General features: G+C 26.3%; 1 protein-coding gene across 4 annotated transcripts in view; it reads left to right on the top strand.

Moving 5' to 3' along the window:
- LOC135138311 (proclotting enzyme-like) overlaps positions 1-19,722 on the top strand; it is a 69,472-nt gene that overhangs the window by 4,194 nt on the left and 45,556 nt on the right. Inside the window, exon 1 of one of the 4 annotated variants that reach the window (XM_064068259.1) lies at positions 7,357-7,612. The exons of 1 other annotated variant lie outside the window; for it this stretch is intronic. The gene's annotated coding sequence lies outside the window, so the exon portion shown is untranslated. Of the gene's footprint in view, positions 1-7,356; positions 7,613-7,890; positions 7,953-19,722 lie in introns of those variants that run through there. 2 more of the 4 variants (XM_064068262.1, XM_064068261.1) reach the window with 2 other exon arrangements.

The following is a 19,722-nucleotide window of genomic DNA, read 5'->3' as shown; positions in this document are numbered from 1 at the left end:
TGTCGATTTTTCAGTTTGTTGACTTTGCTTCTTAATTTTTTTAATTTCTAATTTTTGACGTTTCTAAATTTTCAGTTTTTCGAATTCTTAATTTTTGATTTTCCCATTTCTCGAATTCTCGACTTTCCAAATTTTCGATTTTTTACTTTTTCGAATTTACAATTTTCCGATTTTTTTGGTGTTTGAATTTCTCAATTTTTCAGTATTTTAATTATCCAAACTTTTAAATTTTAGATTTTTAATTTTTTTGATGCTTCGATTTCTCGATCTTCCGGTTTTTTGACTACTCTGTTTTAGATTATTCAGTTTTTCGATTTTTAAAATTTTTGATTTTTCAGTTTGTCGACTGTGTTTTTTAAGTTCCGAATTTTTGAATTTTATACTTTTTCAATTTCTCAATTTCTCGATTTCTCGATCTTTAGATGTTTCAGTTTTTGAATATTTCGATCTTTCTATTTTTTGCTTTCACGGTTATTCAATTCTTCGACTTTTTTCGGCTTTTCGATTTTTTTAATTGTTCGATGTTTTGAGTTTCTCAATGTTTCGATTTCTCAGTTTTTCACCATTTGAGTTATGGAATTTTTCAATTTCTCGATTTTTCAGTTTTTTGATTTTTACGATTTTTTAAATATTGAAATTTCTATTTGTTTTTCGAAATTTTTCAATTTTTAGTTTGTTGACTTTGTTTTTTAAGTTTCGAATTTTTGATTTTTAAAATTTTTCAATTTCTAATTTTTGACGTTTCCAGATTTTCGGGTTTTCGATTTCTTGATTTTTGATTTTCCCATTTCTCGACTGTTCAAATTTTCGACATTTTACTTTTCGATTTTTCAATTTTCCGATTTTTGGTGTTTCTATTTCTCGATTTTTCGGCTTTTCAATTTTTAAAATTGTTCGATGTTTTAAGTTTCTCAATTTCTCGATTTCTCACTTTTTCGTCATTTCACTTTTGGAATTTTTCAGTTTTTCGATTTTTCAGTTTGTCTACTTTGTTTTTTAGGTTCCGAATTTTTGATTTTTATAATTTTTCAGTTTCTCAATTTTTCGACTTTTCGACTTCACGGCCTTTCCATTTCTTGATTTCTCGATCTTTGATGTTTCAGTTTTTGAATATTTCGATCTTTCTATTTTTTGCTTTCGCGGTTATTCCATTCTTCGACTTTTTTCGGCTTTTCGATTTTTTAAATTGTTCGATGTTTTGAGTTTCTCAGTGTTTCGATTTCTCAGTTTTTCGCCATTTGAGTTATGGAATTTTTCAATTTCTCGATTTTTCAATTTTTTGATTTTTACGATTTTTTAAATATTGAAATTTCTATTTGTTTTTCGAAATTTTTCAATTTTTTGTTTGTCGACTTTGTTTTTTAAGTTTCGAATTTTTGATTTTTAAAATTTTTCAATTTCTAATTTTTGACGTTTCCAAATTTTCAGGTTTTCGATTTCTTGATTTTTGATTTTCCCATTTCTCGACTGTTCAAATTTTCGACATTTTACTTTTCGATTTTTCAATTTTCCGATTTTTGGGGTTTCTATTTCTCGATTTTTCGGCTTTTCAATTTTTAAAATTTTTCGATGTTTCAAGTTTCTCAATTTCTCGATTTCTGTTTTTCGTCATTTCACTTTTGGAATTTTTCAGTTTTTCGATTTTTCAGTTTGTCTACTTTGTTTTTTAAGTTCCGAATTTTTGATTTTTATAATTTTTCAGTTTCTCAATTTTTCGACTTTTCGACTTCACGGCCTTTCCATTTCTCGATTTCTCGATTTTCGATGTTTCAGTTTTTGAATATTTCAATCTATCTATTTTTTGCTTTCACGGTTATTCAATTCTTCGTCTTTTTCGGCTTTTCGATTTTTTAAATTGTTCGATGTTTTGAGTTTCTCAATGTTTCGATTTCTCAGTTTTTCACCATTTGAGTTATGGAATTTTTCAATTTCTCGATTTTTCAGTTTTTTGATTTTTACGATTTTTTAAATATTGAAATTTCTATTTGTTTTTCGAAATTTTTCAATTTTTAGTTTGTCGACTTTGTTTTTTAAGTTTCGAATTTTTGATTTTTAAAATTTTTCAATTTCTAATTTTTGACGTTTCCAAATTTTCAGGTTTTCGATTTCTTAATTTTTGATTTTACCATTTCTCGAATTCTCGACTTCCCAAATTTTCGATTTTTTACTTTTTCGAATTTACAATTTTCCGATTTTTTTGGTGTTTGAATTTCTCAATTTTTCAGTATTTTAATTATCCAAACTTTTAAATTTTAGATTTTTAATTTTTTTGATGCTTCGATTTCTCGATCTTCCGGTTTTTTGACTACTCTGTTTTAGATTTTTCAATTTTTCGATTTTTAAAATTTATGATTTTTCAGTTTGTCGACTGTGTTTTTTAAGTTCCGAATTTTTGAATTTTATACTTTTTCAATTTCTCAATTTCTCGATTTCTCGATCTTTAGATGTTTCAATTTTTGAATATTTCGATCTTTCTATTTTTTGCTTTCACGGTTATTCAATTCTTCGACTTTTTTCGGCTTTTCGATTTTTTAAATTGTTCGATGTTTTGAGTTTCTCAGTGTTTCGATTTCTCAGTTTTTCACCATTTGAGTTATGGCATTTTTCAATTTCTCGATTTTTCAGTTTTTTGATTTTTACAATTTTTTAAATATTGAACTTTCTATTTGTTTTTCGAAATTTTTCAATTTTTAGTTTGTTGACTATGTTTTTTAAGTTTCGAATTTTTGATTTTTAAAATTTTTCAATTTCTAATTTTTGACGTTTCCAGATTTTCAGGTTTTCGATTTCTTGATTTTTGATTTTCCCATTTCTCGACTGTTCAAATTTTCGACATTTTACTTTTCGATTTTTCAATTTTCCGATTTTTGGTGTTTCTATTTCTCGATTTTTCGGCTTTTCAATTTTTAAAATTGTTCGATGTTTTAAGTTTCTCAATTTCTCGATTTCTCAGTTTTTCGTCATTTCACTTTTGGCATTTTTCAGTTTTTCGATTTTTCAGTTTGTCTATTTTGTTTTTTAAGTTCCGAATTATTGATTTTTATAATTTTTCAGTTTCTCAATTTTTCAACTTTTCGACTTCACGGCCTTTCCATTTCTTGATTTCTCGATCTTTGATGTTTCAGTTTTTGAATATTTCGATCTTTCTATTTTTTGCTTTCACGGTTATTCCATTCTTCGACTTTTTTCGGCTTTTCGATTTTTTAAATTGTTCGATGTTTTGAGTTTCTCAATGTTTCGATTTCTCAGTTTTTCACCATTTGAGTTATGGAATTTTTCAATTTCTCGATTTTTCAGTTTTTTTATTTTTACGATTTTTTAAATATTGAAATTTCTATTTGTTTTTCGAAATTTTTCAATTTTTAGTTTGTCGACTTTGTTTTTTAAGTTTCGAATTTTTGATTTTTAAAATTTTTCAATTTCTAATTTTTGACGTTTCCAAATTTTCAGGTTTTCGATTTCTTAATTTTTGATTTTCCCATTTCTCGAATTCTCCACTTTCCAAATTTTCGATTTTTTGCTTTTTCGAATTTATAATTTTCCGATTTTTTTGGTGTTTGAATTTCTCAATTTTTCAGTATTTTAATTATCCAAACTTTTAAATTTTAGATTTTTAATTTTTTTGATGCTTCGATTTCTCGATCTTCCGGTTTTTTGACTACTCTGTTTTAGATTTTTCAATTTTTCGATTTTTAAAATTTTTGATTTTTCAGTTTGTCGACTGTGTTTTTTAAGCTCCGAATTTTTGAATTTTATACTTTTTCAATTTCTCAATTTCTCGATTTCTCGATCTTTAGATGTTTCAGTTTTTGAATATTTCGATCTTTCTATTTTTTGCTTTCACGGTTATTCAATTCTTCGACTTTTTTCGGCTTTTCGATTTTTTAAATTGTTCGATGTTTTGAGTTTCTCAATGTTTCGATTTCTCAGTTTTTCACCATTTGAGTTATGGAATTTTTCAATTTCTCGATTTTTCAGTTTTTTGATTTTTACGATTTTTTAAATTTTGAAATTTCTATTTGTTTTTCGAAATTTTTCAATTTTTAGTTTGTCGACTTTGTTTTTTAAGTTTCGAATTTTTGATTTTTAAAATTTTTCAATTTCTAATTTTTGACGTTTCCAAATTTTCAGGTTTTCGATTTCTTGATTTTTGATTTTCCCATTTCTCGACTGTTCAAATTTTCGACTTTTTACTTTTTCGATTTTTCAATTTTCCGATTTTTGGTGTTTCTATTTCTCGATTTTTCGGCTTTTCAATTTTTAAAATTGTTCGATGTTTTAAATTTTTCAATTTCTCGATTTCTCAGTTTTTCGTCATTTCACTTTTGGAATTTTTCAGTGTTTTGATTTTTCAGTTTGTCTACTTTGTTTTTTAAGTTCCGAATTTTTGATTTTTATAATTTTTCAGTTTCTCAATTTTTCGACTTTTCGACTTCACGGCCTTTCCATTTGTCGATTTCTCGATCTTTAGTTGTTTCAGTTTTTGAATATTTCGATCTTTCTATTTTTTGCTTTCACGGTTATTCAATCCTTGGACTTTTTTCGGCTTTTCGATTTTTTAAATTGTTCGATGTTTTGAGTTTCTCAATGTTTCGATTTCTCAGTTTTTCGCCATTTGAGTTATGGAATTTTTCAATTTCTCGATTTTTCAGTTTTTTGATTTTTACGATTTTTTAAAAATTGAAATTTCTATTTGTTTTTCGAAATTTTTCAATTTTTAGTTTGTCGACTTTGTTTTTTAAGTTTCGAATTTTTGATTTTTAAAATTTTTCAATTTCTCGTTTTTGACGTTTCCAAATTTTCAGGTTTTCGATTTCTTGATTTTTGATTTTTCCATTTCTCGACTGTTCAAATTTTCGAGATTTTACTTTTCGATTTTTCAATTTTCCGATTTTTGGTGTCTATTTCTCGATTTTTCGGCTTTTCAATTTTTAAAATTGTTCGATGTTTTAAGTTTCTCAATTTCTCGATTTCTCAGTTTTTCGTCATTTCACTTTTGGAATGATTCAGTTTTTCGATTTTTCAGTTTGTCTACTTTGTTTTTTAAGTTCCGAATTTTTGATTTTTATAATTTTTCAGTTTCTCAATTTTTCGACTTTTCGACTTCACGGCCTTTCCATTTCTCGATTTCTCGATCTTTGATGTTTCAGTTTTTGAATATTTCGATCTATCTATTTTTTGCTTTCACGGTTATTCAATTCTTCGACTTTTTTCGGCTTTTCGATTTTTTAAATTGTTCGATGTTTTGAGTTTCTCAGTGTTTCGATTTCTCAGTTTTTCGCCATTTGAGTTATGGAATTTTTCAATTTCTCGATTTTTCAGTTTTTTGATTCTTACGATTTTTTAAATATTGAAATTTCTATTTGTTTTTCGAAATTTTTCAATTTTTAGTTTGTCGACTTTGTTTTTTAAGTTCGAATTTTTGATTTTTAAAATTTTTCAATTTCTAATTTTTGACGTTTCCAAATTTTCAGGTTTTCGATTTCTTGATTTTTGATTTTCCCATTTCTCGACTGTTCAAATTTTCGACATTTTACTTTTCGATTTTTCAATTTTCCGATTTTTGGTGTTTCTATTTTTCGATTTTTCGGCTTTTCAATTTTTAAAATTGTTCGATGTTTTAAGTTTCTCAATTTCTCGATTTCTCAGTTTTTCGTCATTTCACTTTTGGAATTTTTCAGTTTTTCGATTTTTCAGTTTGTCTACTTTGTTTTTCAAGTTCCGAATTTTTGATTTTTATAATTTTTCAGTTTCTCAATTTTTCGACTTTTGGACTTCACGGCCTTTCCATTTCTCGAATTCTCGATCTTTAGATGTTTCAGTTTTTGAATATTTCGATCTTTCTATTTTTTGCTTTCACGGTTATTCAATTCTTCGACTTTTTCGGCTTTTCGATTTTTTAAATTGTTCGATGTTTTGAGTTTCTCAGTGTTTCGATTTCTCAGTTTTTCGCCATTTGAGTTATGGAATTTTACAATTTCTCGATTTTTCAGTTTTTTGATTTTTACGATTTTTTAAATGGAGAAATTTCTATTTGTTTTTCGAAATTTTTCAATTTTTAGTTTGTCGACTTTGTTTTTTAAGTTTCGAATTTTTGATTTTTAAAATTTTTCAATTTCTAATTTTTGACGTTTCCAAATTTTCAGGTTTTCGATTTCTTGATTTTTGATTTTTCCATTTCTCGAATTCTCGACTTTCCAAATTTTCGATTTTTTACTTTTTCGAATTTACAATTTTCCGATTTTTTTGGTGTTTGAATTTCTCAATTTTTCAGTATTTTAATTATCCAAACTTTTAAATTTTAGATTTTTAATTTTTTTGATGCTTCGATTTCTCGATCTTCTGGTTTTTTGATTACTCTGTTTTAGATTATTCAGTTTTTCGATTTTTAAAATTTTTGATTTTTCAGTTTGTCGACTGTGTTTTTTAAGTTCCGAATTTTTGAATTTTATACTTTTTCAATTTCTCAATTTCTCGATTTCTCGATCTTTAGATGTTTCAGTTTTTGAATACTTCGATCTTTCTATTTTTTGCTTTCACGGTTATTCAATTCTTCGACTTTTTTCGGCTTTTCGATTTTTTAAATTGTTCGATGTTTTGAGTTTCTCAGTGTTTCGATTTCTCAGTTTTTCGCCATTTGAGTTATGGAATTTTTCAATTTCTCGATTATTCAGATTTTTGATTTTTACGATTTTTTAAATATTGAAATTTCTATTTGTTTTTCGAAATTTTTCAATTTCTACTCTGTCGACTTTGTTTTTTAAGTTTCGAATTTTTGATTTTTAAAATTTTTCAATTTCTAATTTTTAACGTTTCCAAATTTTCAGGTTTTCGATTTCTTGATTTTTGATTTTTCCATTTCTCGACTGTTCAAATTTTCGACATTTTACTTTTTCGATTTTTCAATTTTCCGATTTTTGGTGTTCCCATTTCTCGATTTTTCACTTTTTATATCTTCATTTCTAAAATCTTTTTTCAAGTTTAGACACGTTGAAACTCGTCAAAAATTTTCACACACAATACATAAATGCATAAAAATCACATAAGGAAATGCGTGCAGTGTTGCAACACGTCGCCAAATTCCCATCACCATCCCGCAACAAAGCGGCCCATGACCATGGGCAAGCCCAGCCCCCACACAAAAAGCACACCGCATCATAAACTAACCGAATTTGACCCCAAAAGAAAGTAAAAGTAAATCAGCGCAACACCGTCACTGGAAAAATCAAATCAGGACGCGCAACAGGAACCCTCCTGACGCCAGTCTGACCCGAATCCGGCTGAGGGCGTCCAGAGTGTCGAAACGCCTCGACAAGAAGTGAATCACTGAAATAAAAAGAACGCAGCAGTGAAAACCCTGCCCATTACCAAACAAAGCACGCTCATTTAGCGTCCATAGGCGACTCGTTCCCACCCACGAGCCGCCACTGGGAAGGATTTCCCAAACACCCGGAATAAAACAATAACGTTCAAGCCGCAGTTTGTCTTCCTTTTTAACGCAAAGCCGAGAGGAAAGCGTCGAACGCTGTCTGTAGATTTGTGACGAGTTATGCGTGTGATCATCGTGGACATTTAATCGGTGTTAGTGCTCATTGAGTTACGGAGTTCACGGGTGAGTAAGTCTTTTCGAACACACTTGACCTGTTAAAGCTCGGTTTGTTTGGGTCGCGGTAGGTGAAGGACAGGGCTGAGGGCTTAAGGTCGGGAAGGGCGTTTTTTGCGTGGCGTGGTGGAGGTCGGTGAGGGATTTTTCAGGTTTTGTGCGAGTTATGTAACAGTTTTCGTTTGTCTTTGGTGTTAAAAATGGCCATCCTTGAGGTTTTACGTTTTTAAACAATCAAATTGGAGATTCATTGTTGACATTTGGAATATAAATGAGCTTAGTTGAGAGCGGATAGTTGTGAGGTTATTGGTTAATACAGACCGCGGTGTTCCGGTTCTTTAAAATTGAGGTAAATTCCCACAAATGCGGGTTTTCTAAAATAAATCGTGTTGATACTCGTTAGATTTTAGTGTTTTTCGTTTTATTCTTGTTTTTTGTTTTTCGAAACTAACATCAACCGAAAAAATGGAGCTTAACTTAAAAAAAATACTTTTGATAATTTCACTAACAGTGAAGATTTTTAATCAGAGTATCTGAAATTTAAAAATATTTATATACAAAACAATTAAATTTATAATTATGTCTCGAAACTCGAAATAAACGTGACTTTAAATTCTGATTTGAAACTGGTTTATAACCAGTTTAAAAAGTTTTCGTTTTGTAACGTGTACCAATCTGTGTTAATTCATGGATAAGATATAAATTCTACGAGATTCTGAAGTTTTCGAAAATTTAAAGTTGTCAGTTGAGTGGAATTTTCAAAATTTTAAAATAGAATTTGCTACAACATCGTCAAAAACTTTTTTTTTTTGACAATTCTGAAACAACAAAATTCGGAGATTTCTGGATTTTTATTTCAGAGACCTTGTTTATAAGTTTGTATTTTTGTTTTCTTTTTTTTGGATAAAAGTTCAGATATTTTAGTTTTATTACCATACAGTTTTCAAAGAACCTATATGTTTTTTTCTTCATAAATGCAATAGGTATACGTAATTTCACAAGTCCGAAATGAGTTCAATTTGTGCACTTTTGAAACTTTGTAATTAATGCTTTTTCGAAATTTAACTATTTTCATCTGAACTATGATTTTCACTTTTTCATTTGTCAATTTTTCGGTTTCACTTTTTCAATTTGTAATGTATCTAGTTTTCAATGTTTTGAAATTTTGAATTTTTAAATCTCTTTAATTTTCGATTTGTCAATTTCTCGTTTATTGAATTTTTCGATTAAATTTTTTGTTTTTCTAGTTTTCCGAATTTTCAATTTTTCAATTTTTCAGTTTGTCGATTTTTAATTTTTCTATTTACTAATTTTCGAATTTTTCAATTTTAGATTTTTCAAATTTTCGATTATCCATTTTTTCAGTTTGTAATATTTCCTGTTTTGAATTATCTACTTGATTTTTGCACTTTTGCGATGTTTCAGTTTGTTGATTTTGCAGTTTTTCGATTTTCTCTTCAATTTTTGAATTTTTCGTTTCTTGAATTAAATTTTCATTTTTCAAGTTTTCCGAATTTTCGATTTTTCAGTTTGTCGATTTTGTAGTTTCTTTATTTTTAATTTTCGATTTTTCATTTTTTCAGTTCTTCAAATTTTCGATTTTTCTATTTACCAATGTTTGAATTTTAAATTCAATTTTCCGTTCGCAATGTTTCGTGTTTTTAATTTTGAATTATTGAACTCTTAGATTTTTGCACTTATTCGATTTGTCAATTTGTTGATTTTGCAGTTTTTAGATTTTCTAATTTTTGGATTTCAAATTTTTTGTTAATTTTCGACGTTGCCATTTTTCAGTCTGCAATGTTTTCAATTTTGAATTTTTGATGTTTTTAATTTCTCATCTCTTCAATTTTTCGATTTTTCAATTTTTGGTTTCTCGAATTGTTCAGTAATTGTAGTTTCTCGATTTTTAATTTTAGATTTTTCAATTTTCAACATGTCCAATTTCTCAATTTTTAGTTTTTCCATTTACCAATTTTTGAATTTAAATGTATTCAATTTTTGAATTTTTTGTTTCTTCAATCTGTGATTTTTCGATTTTTTTAATTTTAGATTTTTAAAATTTTCGACATTACCATTATTTCAATTTGCAATGTTTCGTATTTTTAGTTTTTAATTTTTGAAATTTGGGTTTTTCATCTTTTCAATTTTCAGAGTTTTCAATTTTTCGTTTCTTGAAATTTTTAAGTTTTTAATATAAATTTTCAACTTTTGAATTTTTCAGTTCAATTTGTTTACTCAATTTTTCAATTTCTCAGTTTTTTGATTTTTGGTTTGTCGATTTATATTTGTTGATTTTACAATTTTTTGAATTTTAAGTTTATCAACTTATGAATTTTTAATTCAATTGTTCGACTTGCAAGTTTTCAATTTAAATTTTTGAATATTTTAATTAAATTTTTATTCTTCAGTTTTTAAACTGAACTCAATTTTTCGGTTTTTTAAATTTCTCATTTTTTTTTAATTTGCAACAATGTGTCTAGTTTTGAATTTTTACCTTTTAAACTTTTCATCTCTTCAAGTTTTCAATTTTTCAGTTTAACGTTTTTTAAATTTTACAATGAAATGTTTTGTTTTTCCATTTATTTTAATTTTCAGTTTGTTGATCTTAGTTTCTCCATTTTTAATTTTTCGGGTTTTCAATTTTCCACATGTCTAATTTTTCAATTTTTCCTTTTTAGATTTTACCATTTTTGAATTTTAAATGTTTCATTTCAATTTTTCGTTTTTTCATTCCCTCAATTTTTAGATTTTTCAAATTTTCGACATTACAATTTTTTCAATTTGCAATTTTTCGTGTTTTTAACTCTAAATTATTGAACTCCTGGATTTTTCATCTCTTCAATATTTGCATTTTTCGTTTTTTCCTTTCTTGAATTTTTCATTTTTAAAATATTTTGCTTTTTCAACTTTTCGATTTTAAAATTCTCTATTTGCAATTTTTCAAGTTTTCAATTTAAATACGCAAATTTTTAATTTTTAAATTCATTTTGTTACTCAGTTTTTCGATTTTTCAATTTTTCGATTTGTTGGTTTGTCGATTTGGAAGTTACTCGATTTTTTTAATGTTAAACTTATCAACTTACGACTTTTCAATCCAATTTTTGACGTCTTCAGTTTTTCAGTTTATCGTCTTTTTATTGTTTTCTAGTTTTTTGAATTTTCAATTTTTTAATTTTTTAGTTTGTCGATTCCGTAGTTTCTCGAACTTTAATTTTTCGATTTTTCAATTCTTCATACGTCCAATTTTTTAATTTTTACTTTCCTTATTTTACAGTTTTTGAGCTTTTCAAATCAATTTTTTGTTTCTTTAATTTTTAACTTTTCAGTTTTTTGTTGCTACAATTTTTGGAATTTTAGTTTTTAGATTTTTAAAATTTTTGAGATTACAATTTTGTGGGTTTACAATGTTTCCTGTTTTTAGTTTTAATTAATTTTTTGAACTTTTGGGTTTTTCATCTCTTCAATTTTTCGATTTTTCAATGTTTGTTTCTTGAATTTTTCGTTTTAAAATTTTTCGTTTTCCAACTTTTTGAGTTTTCAATTTCTCGATTTGCAGTTTTTCGAATTTTTAATTTAAAGATCTTGTCAATTTTTCAATTCGATTTTTTGTTCGATTAGTTTCTCGATTTTGCAATTTCCCGGTTTTTAAATTTTTGATTTTACAATTTTTAATTTTAAATATATATCAACTTACGAATTTTTCACTTCAATATTTCATCTCTCCTATTGTTCGATTTTTCGTATTTCAAATTTTTGGTTTTTATTCAGCTTTTCGATATTAACAATTTTTCCATTCGCAATTTTTCCAGTTTTGAATTTAAATTTTGAACTTTTGAATTTTTCAAGTCAATTTTTCGTTTCTACAAGTTTTGGATTTAGATTTTTAAAAAATTTCGACATTTCCATTTCTTCAATTTGCAATGTTTCGAGTTTTAGGTTTAGAATTTTTGACCTTTTGAATTTTTGCATCTCTTATTGAAATTTTCGATTTTTCTATTTTCTGTTTCTTGAATTTTTCGTTTTTAAAATGTTTCGTTTTTTCAGACTATCGATACAATTTTTCGAGTTTTCAATTTAAATTTTCAACTTCGGAATTTTTCAATTTAATTTTTTGTCCATTCCATTTTTCGATTTTTCGGATTCTCGATTTTGTAGTTTTTTGATTTTATAATTTTTGAATTTTAAGTAATTAATCTTTTTGAATATTTCAATTCAATTTTTAATCTCTTTAATTTTTCAATTTATCGTTTCCAAAATCTTTCAAGTCAATTTTTGCTAGTGTTTCGAATTTGCAATTTTTCGATTGTTCTTTTTGTCGATTTTTTCTCAATTTTCAATTTTTGAATATTAAATTTTTAAACTTTTGAATTCTGCAATTCAATTTTTCGTTTCTTCAATTTTTGACTTTCCACCTTTACGTTCCTTCAATTTTTGGATTTTTAATTTTTAGATTTTTCAAATTTTCGACAATACAAAGTTACAATATGTCGTCTTTTTAACGGTGAATTTTTGAACTTTTGGATGTTTTAGCTCTTCAATTTTTCCGTTCTTGAATTATTCGTTTTTGAATTTTTTCGGTCAATTTTTCGAGTTTTCATTTTAAATTTTCAACATTTATTCAGTTTTTCGATTTTTCGATTTTTTTGGTTTTTCGATTTAGTTTCCCGATTTTTAATTTTTTGATTTTTCTGTTTCTGAATTTTTAAATTTCAAATTTATCAACTTGTGAATTTTTCAATTCAATATTTCGTGTCTTCAATTTATGATTTTTCAGTTTTTAGATTTTGCAAATTTCCCAGATTACAATATTTTCGATTACAAGATTATGTATTTTTAATTTTTCAACTTTTGGGTTTTTCATCCGTTCATTTTTTGCAATTGTTCAATTTTTCATTTCTTGAATTCGTCTTTTTTACAATTTTTCTATTTGCAATTTTTTCATTTTTCAATTAAAATTTTCCAACTTTTGAATTTTTCAAATCAATTTTTCTATTTTTCAGTTTGTAGGTTTTGCAATTTCTCAATTTTTAATTTTTATATATTTTTTTAAGTTTCCTAATTCTTAAATTTTTCAACTTTTCCCTTTAAAATTTTTGGCAAAGTTTCTAAAACTTTTATAACTGAGGATAACAATATTAAAATGTAGTAGCCTAAAATAGATTTTTTGCTTTTTCTCTCATTGAATGAAAAAAAAAAGAATTTTCATAGAATACCACGTTTTAATAATAACGAAGAAAATCATTAAAAAAATCGGGAGATGGTTTGAATTAAACTATGTATTTTTTCCCTATTTAATTCTCTTTCAAACTTAGAGAATTATTTGAAATTGATCATAATCATTTTATCACCAGTATACATTTTGATATTAAGAACCAAAATTCCCAAAATCATCCAAAATAAGAGACAAACTTTTATTAGATTATACCGTGTGTTTGTTAACAATGTTTTTGTCTACGACATTCAACTTTTTTTCTAATGACATATAGATTGTTGTAAAAAAGTTGTAGTGAATTAAGTTAACTTAGTTTTTGTGTTAAGGCGACTGTGACGAATTCATTAACACAATTATTTGTGTATACAAATCTAGTCACTCTTTGCCAAAATTTATGTTAACAAGTTTAAAAATTAAACGTAAATAATCCAGTGTTTGCAATTTTTTTGTCAGATTGGCAACATAATTAAATTTTTACTATGGCACACCTGATTGTCAAATTGACGTTTATGACACCAAGACGGTTTAGCTACTAGCATTGCTGCCAATAAGTTAGAATTGCCAACACACACAGAAATTTGCTTAAATCATTAATAGTCACTAGGAATTAAATTAATAAAAATTAAAAAAAATACAAAACCTTATAAATATATAGGGTGTCAAATAATAAAAAAAATATTGTAATATATTTGCCGACTTCAGTATTTTTTTTAAATAGTTTTAAATATCAGGATTTAAATTAAAAATAATAAAAAGTGATGCTGAGTAACACCAGTCAAGAAATCCGGTAGAATGCTTATCCATTGATTCACAAATGGTTACGAACAGAAATTCAAAGAGCACGACAATTAGCACACCTTTCTTTGAGTTTATTACAAATAAATGGAGAGCGTGCTGTGTCTAGCAATAACGACTTTGATCTTAGCCGTCACTTGTAATAGATCCACCCACGTTTATTTTCCAATTTTAATCCACACATGACTAAACTAGCCATAATTTTATGCATTTAAAAATAATTGAAATTTTTCAATGAGCTCATAACTGATTTATTATTAAATCATAAATAATTTCTGCGAATAATTCAGATTTTTTTTAAACAAGAATGGTTGAGAATATTTTTTATTTATAGTATACGAAACATTTTCGAAAGGCGGCACAAAATATGCCGCAATACTAAATATTTATAATATCGCTAAAACCTATTTTCGTACCTAGACAGTGTGGAATTGGAATGTTCATGAAACCGATTTCACACATGGGTACGAACAAATTAAAAAATGCCTAATAATTATTACGTCACCCATATATTATATGTTTTATTTAACGATAATCGCCTATTTTAAAACCGACCATAAAAACTGTATGAATATATTATTTCCTTTTTAAAATTCGTCTTCATAATTTACATATAAAAGCGTTTCGCGTGAAACTGACAAAATTTCTTTTCGGATTTTTTATCTTAATTACCATTTTTTCATATTGTGTTTAGCAAACACACTGGAACCCGACATTCAGTGACCAGTAGGCTTTTCCCGCAGTTGCGTCCTTTGTTATCCGTAGAATATAAAATTGTTAACCATGCTTTTTTACAGTGACTCAGAATAAATTCGACGAAATTGAAAATTCGAAATTTATTCATACACGCAGTCTTGTCTTGTAATTAATCATAATCTTGTTGGGTATTCGGAGTCGGGTGCGTTCTTCATGTCAGGTTTTTCGCAATATGTATATATACAAAGGAATATGTAACCAGAATCTCCTATTTCTGGAAGTGCTGTATACATTAATTTTCAATTACTCTGTCTATTCTTCTCCATTTCAATCATCATAAACCCTGGCCTGTAAATAGGGCAGTGAGAATATATAAAAATATACAGCGTGTTCTATTTAAAAATAATTTTACTGTGCGCTACTCAAAGAACCGTACAATCCCTAAACTACTAGATTGACTGCTATGGAATTTTGTCCATTTATATATTCGAAATAATATGCTTCTTATTTGTGGTTCATTAATCCGTTTTTATTTTTTCACTTTAGGCATTATTTTGGTATACCATGTCTTTATAAATGAAACTTGAAGTTTATTATTAAAGATTTTTTGATAATATTTCTACGATTTATCTTGGAAACTACGAAATCGGTTGCTGTGAAATTTAGCACACGTTTTGAGGTTATCATCGTTAACCATAATTTGTCTGTCCATCCCCACCAAAATTTTGATGATGTCATTTTTTTCTCTATTTCCTTGGATGTCCCTTTTTTTGTTTGGTATTTTTTAGTTTGAATTTGTTTTTTTTTTATTTCGTTTGCTTTTTTGATAGCAGTCTCAGTTTAAATTTATCCATTAATGAGTCCAGAGGAATTGATGACGTCATCTTACAATTTTGTGGAATAAATGTTATTTAAAAAAGTTCCATAGTCCTGAACTTGTTTATGAATTTGTGTTGAATTATATCCCAGACATCGACATTTTTGAAAAAAAAATCAAAATTGTAGATATTACAATTTTTCAATTTCTCAATTTTTCGATTTTTCAATATCTCGATTATCAGTTTTCCGATTAATCAATTTTTCGATACTTCACTGTTGGGATTTTTCAATTATTCGATTCTCAATTTCTCTATTTTTCAAACGTTCGATTTTTTAATTTTCCGATGTTTCAGTTTTACGAATTTTTGACTTTTCTAAATTTTGAATTTTTCGATTTCTCAATTTTTCGATAAATGAATTTTTTAATTTTTCTATTTCTCACTTTCTCGCTTTTTCAAAGTTTCGATTTTTCAGTTTTTCAATTCTTCAGTTTTCGGATTTTTCAGGTTTTTGATTTTTCATTTTACGACTTTATAAACGTTCGATTTTTCGATTCGATTTCTCTATTTTTCACTTTTTCGGCTTTTAAAAATATAATTCGGTTTTTCGACGAAGTATCTAATTTCTCGATTTTTCAATATCTCGATTTTAAGTTTTTCGATGAATTAATGTTTTGATCATTCACTGCTGGGATTTTTCAATTATTCAATTCCTCAATTTCTTGGTTTATCAAAATTTCGATTTTTCCATTTTTTCATTTTTCGATTTCTCAATTTTCCGATGTTACAGTTTTATGATTTTTCAATTCTTTGACGGTTCAATTTTTAGTTTTTGAAATTTTTGACATTTCTAAATTTTGAATTTTTCGATTTTTCACTTTTTTGGTTAATTGATTTTTTTATTTTCCTATTTCTCAGTTTCTCGATTTTTCAGTTTCTCAATTCTTCAATTTTCTGAATTTTCAGGTTTTTGATTTTTCAGTTTTACGACTTTATAACCATTCGATTTTTCGATTTCAATTTTTCAACTTCTATTTCTATATTTTTCACATTTTTGGGCTTTTAAAATTTACTTAATCTTTCAATATCTCGATTTTAAGTTTTTCGATTAATCAATTTTTCGATAATTCACTGCTGGAAATTTTCAGTTCTACGATTCTTCAATTCTTGATTTTTCAAATATTCGATTTTTCGATTTTTTCAATTTTTTGCCCCTTAAATTGTTACACTTTTAATTTATTGACATTTTGAATATTTCGATTTCCCAATTTCTCGATTAATGGGTTTTTTATTTTCCCATTTTTCAATTTTTCGATTTTTCGAACTTTCGATTTTTCATTTTTTCAATTCTTCAATTTTCCTATTTTTCAGGTTTTTGATTTTTCAGTTTTACGACTTTGTAAACGTTCGCTTTTTGGATTTCAATTTTTCAACTTGAATTTCTTTGTTTTCCACTTTTTCGGCTTTTAAAATTTACTTCGATTTTTAGATAATTCACTGCTAGGATTTTTCAATTTTACGATTCTTCAAATATTCGATTTTTCGATTTTTTTCAGTTTTCGATTTCCGATGTCTCAGTTTTGCGATTCAATTTTTTGACCTTTCAATTTTCTCGATTTTTAAATTTTTGACATTTCATAATTTTGACTATTTCGATTTCTCAATTTCTCGTTTAATGGACTTTTTATTTTCCCATTTCTCAATTTTTCGGTTTTTCAATGTTTCGATTTTTTATTTTTTGAATTTTTCAAGTTTACGTTGCATCAATTTTTTGATTTTTTAATTTTACGACTTGATAACGTTCGATTTTCATATTTCGATTTTTCGACTTCGATGTCTCGATTTTTTTATTCCTCGATTTCTCAATTTTTCGATTTTTTAGTTTTCGCATCTTTCAATTTTTCGACTTTTTGATTTCAGTTTTCTCGGATTTCCATTTTTCCGATTTTTAAATTTTTTAATTTTACGATTTTTCAATTTTTCGATTTTTCAATTTTTCGATTTTTCAATTTTTCGATTTTTCAATTTTTCGATTTCTCGAACCACCAAATTTAAATTCATTTTCAATTTTTTGGGTTTTCTCGATCTTTTGATGTTTCGGATTCTCATTTTTTCAATTTTTCGAGTTCTCGGCTTTTCGATTTTCCAATTTTTCAACCTCCCAATTTTGCAATTTTTCGATTTTTAAATTCTGAATTCTTCAATTTTTTTATTCAATTTCTCGGTTTTTCAATGTATGATTTTTAAATCTACCTATCTATTTTTTTTTATTTTAAATTAGGTATTTCATTTTTCGACTTCTCGACTTTCCGATTTCTCGATTACTATATTTTTTCTTTCTTTTTTTTTTTATTCCTGATTTTTTCGATGTTTCTACTTTGCGGCTTTTCGGTTTTTCGATGTTTCAATTTTCCAATTTTTTGATGTTTGGATTTTTCAATTTTCCGATTTTCCGATTTCGAGATCTCGATTTTTTACTTTTTCGATTTTTAAATTTTAGATTTTCGAATCTTTTAATTTTTCGATATTCTGATGTTTCGATTTCTCTGTTTTTCGCTTCGATATTTCCATTTTTCAATTTTTCGAATTTTCAAACTTACATTTTTGAGTAGGTATTTTCGATTTCTTGATCTTTCGATATTTCGACTTCTTTCGGCTTTTAAATTTTTAAATTTTAGAATTTTGAATTTTTCAGTTTTTCGATTTCTTGATGTTTCAATTTCTCGATTTTTCAATTTTTTGATTCTTTAATTTTTCGATCTATCGATTTTTCAATTTTTTACTTTTTTAATTTTTCAGTTTTTCAAAATATAATTTTTCGATTTTTAAATTTTACAGTTTTGAATTTTCCGATTTTTCGAGCTGTTAATGTTTCGATTTCTCGAATGTCAAATTTCCGAATTTTTATTTCTTTTTTCTAATTTTTCTGTTTCAATTCTACAATTTTCAATTTTTAAATTTTAGAATTTGGATTTCTTAATTTTTTTTGTGCTTCGATTTCTTGATTTTTCAATTTCTCGATTCTTTAATTTTTCGATTTCTCGATATTTCGACTTTTCAATTTTTCGATTTCTCATTTTTTTACTTTTTTGAATTTTTCAGTTTTTCGAGTTGTTGATGTTTCGATTTCTCGACTGTCAATTTTTAGATTTCTTTGACTTGCGCTTTTTGTATTTCTCGATTTTTTGATATGTTAATTTTTCAATTTTTTCGACTTTTCGATTTTCCAGTTCTTCTTTATTGCTATTTTTCAATTTTCTTAGTCTAAATTTTTGATTTTTCGGTTTTTCGATTTTTCAATTTTTCGATTTCTCGAATTATTGTGATTCTCATTTTTTTGATTTTGAGATTTTGAGATTTTTTTCGATTTTTCGACTTGGGCGTATTGCTCGATCTTTTGATTTTTCATCTTTTTGATTTTTCGATATTTCGGCATTTCGATTTGTCGATTTTCCAATTTTTCGATGTTACAATTTTAAATTTTAGAATTTTGAATTTTTCAGTTTTTCGATTTCTTGATGTTTCGATTTCCCGGTTTTTCAATTTTTCGATTCATTAATTTTTCGATCTCTCGATTTTTAAATTTATTACTTTTTTGATTTTTCAGTTTTTCAGAATATAATTTATATTTTTCAATTTTCCGATTTTTCGAGCTGTTGATGTTTCGATTTCTGGACTGTCAATTTTTCGAATTTTTTGACTTTGCGTTTTTTCTATTTCTAGATTTTTCGATTTTTCAGTTCTTCTATATTGTTATTTACCAAATTTCCGAATTTTTATTTCTTTTATTTTTCAGTTTTTCGGCATTTCGATTTTTTGATTTTCCAATTTTTCGAAGCTTCAATTCTAGAACTTTCAATTGTTAAATTTTAGAATTTTGAATTTTTCAATTTTTCGATTTTTTTGTGCTTCGAATTCTCGATTTTTCAATTTCTCGATTCTTTAATTTTTCGATTTCTTGATTTTTCGATATTTCGACTTTTCGATTTTTCGATTTCTCGATTGTCAATTTTTCAATTTTTGACTCGATTATTCGATTTTTTTCAGTTCTTCTTTGTTGCTATTTTTCGATTTTCTGAGTCTAAATTTTTTATTTTTCGGTTTTTCCATTTTTCAATTTTTCGAATTTTCAAACTTACATTTTTGAGTAGGTTGATGTTTCGATTTCTTGATCTTTCGATATTTCGAATTCTTTCGGCTTCTGAATTTTTCGATTTTAAAAATTTTTTGTTAGATTTTTCAATTTTTCGGCATTTAATTTTTCATTTTTCAGTTTTTCGATTTTTCAGTTATTCGATTTCTCAAATTATCGAGACTTTTTGATTATTCAATTTCTCGATTTTTCCATTATTCGATTTTGAGATTTATCCATCGACTTTTTTTTGAAATTTTTCATTTTCTATCTTTTCGATTTTTCGATTTTGACCCGTTTTGATTTCCCAATTTTTCGACTTCTGGATTGTTCGATCTTCCGAAGCTTCGATTTCTCATCTTTTCGAGTTTTCGACTTTTCGGCTTTCCGATTTTTCGATTTTCCAATTTTCCGATGTTTCAATTTTTAAATTTTAGAATTTTGAATTTTTCAGTTTTTCGAT

The sequence above is a fragment of the Zophobas morio genome, unplaced genomic scaffold, assembly GCF_036711695.1.
Source record: "Zophobas morio isolate AGI-343-1 ecotype UQ-CSIRO unplaced genomic scaffold, CSIRO_AGI_Zmor_V1 ptg000030l, whole genome shotgun sequence".
NCBI lineage: Eukaryota > Metazoa > Arthropoda > Insecta > Coleoptera > Tenebrionidae > Zophobas > Zophobas morio.
This window is presented reverse-complemented; position numbering and strand designations above follow the sequence as displayed.